The sequence below is a fragment of the Ovis aries genome, chromosome 5 (assembly GCF_016772045.2).
Source record: "Ovis aries strain OAR_USU_Benz2616 breed Rambouillet chromosome 5, ARS-UI_Ramb_v3.0, whole genome shotgun sequence".
Lineage (NCBI taxonomy): Eukaryota > Metazoa > Chordata > Mammalia > Artiodactyla > Bovidae > Ovis > Ovis aries.
Window position 1 is genome coordinate 89,709,696 of NC_056058.1, and position 1,462 is coordinate 89,711,157.

Here is a 1,462-nt window from a genome sequence, read left to right on the forward strand (position 1 = left end):
ATTATTTAAAGTAAATACTAATAACTATACACACATATATATTCATATATATATACACACACACACACATATGTTTATGAGTTCAGTACAGTTGCTGAGTGTCGAACTCTTTGCAACCCCATGGAATGCAGCACACCCGGCCTCCCTGTCAATCACCAACTCCTGAAGTTTATTCAAAATCATGTTCATTGAGTTGGTGACACCATCCAACCATCTCATGCTCTGTCGTCCCCCCTCCACCCACCTTCAATCTTTTCCAGCATCAGGGTCTTTTCAAATGAGGCTATTTTTTGCATCAGGGGGCCAAAGAATTGGAGTTTCAGCTTCAGCATCAGTCTTTCCAATGAATATTCAGGACTGATCTCCTTTAGAATGGACTGGTTGGATCTCCTTGCAGTCCAAGGGACTCTCAAGAGTCTTCTCCAACACCACAGTTCAAAAGCATCAATTCTTTGGCACTCAGCTTTCTTCACAGTCCAACTCTCACATCCCTACATGACTACTGGAAAAACCATAGCCCTGACTAGATGGACCTTTGTTGGCAAAGTAATGTCTCTGCTTTTAATGTGCTCTCTAGGTTGCTCATAATGTTTCTTTCAAGGAGCAAGCATCTTTTAATTTCATGGCTGCAATCACCATCTGCAGTGATTTTGGAGCCCCAAAAATAAAGTCTCTCACCATTTCCACTGTTTCCACATTTATTTGCCATGAAGTGGTGGGACTAGATGCTATGATCTTAGATTTCTAGATGTTGAGCTTTAAGCCAACTTTTTCACTCTTCTCTTTCACCTTCATCAAGAGGTTCTTTAGTTCCTCTTCACTTTCTGAGGGCTTCCCTGGTGGCTCAGAGGTTAAAGCATCTGCCTCCAACGCAGGAGACCCGGGTTCGATCCCTGGGTCGGGAAGATCCTGGGTCGGGAAGATCACCTGGAGAAGGAAATGGCAATCCACTCCAGTATTCTTGCCTGGAGAATCCCATGGATGGAGAAGCCTAGTAGGTTAAGTCCATGGGGTCGCAAAGAGTCGGACACGACTGAGCAACTTCACCTTCACCTTCTGACATCAGGGTGGTGTCGTCTGCATATCTGAGATTATTGATATGTCTCCCTGCAATCTTGATTCCAGCTTGTGCTTCATGCAGCCCAGCATTTCTCCTGATGTACTCTGCATAGAAGTTAAATAAGCAGGGTGACAATATACACCCTTGGCGTACTCCTTTCCCTGTTCAGAACCAGTCTCTTATTCCATGTCCAGTTCTTACTGTTGCCTCCTCACCTACACACAGATTTCTTAAAAGGCAGGTTAGGTGGTCTGGTATTCCCATCTCTTTCAGAATTTTCCACAGTTTATTGTGATCCACACAGTCAAAGGTTTTGGCATAGTCAATAAAACAGAAATAGATATTTTTCTGGAACTCTCCTGCTTTAATGATGATCCAGCAGATGATGGCAATTTGATCTCT

The 1,462-nt window shown here is 43.5% G+C and overlaps 1 non-coding gene across 1 annotated transcript; it reads left to right on the plus strand.

The window, feature by feature from the left end:
- The first annotated feature begins 833 nt into the window (after positions 1-833).
- Positions 834-905, plus strand: TRNAW-CCA (transfer RNA tryptophan (anticodon CCA)). The gene has a single exon. It is a non-coding gene; the product is annotated as a tRNA-Trp (tRNA).
- Positions 906-1,462: the final 557 nt, after the last annotated feature.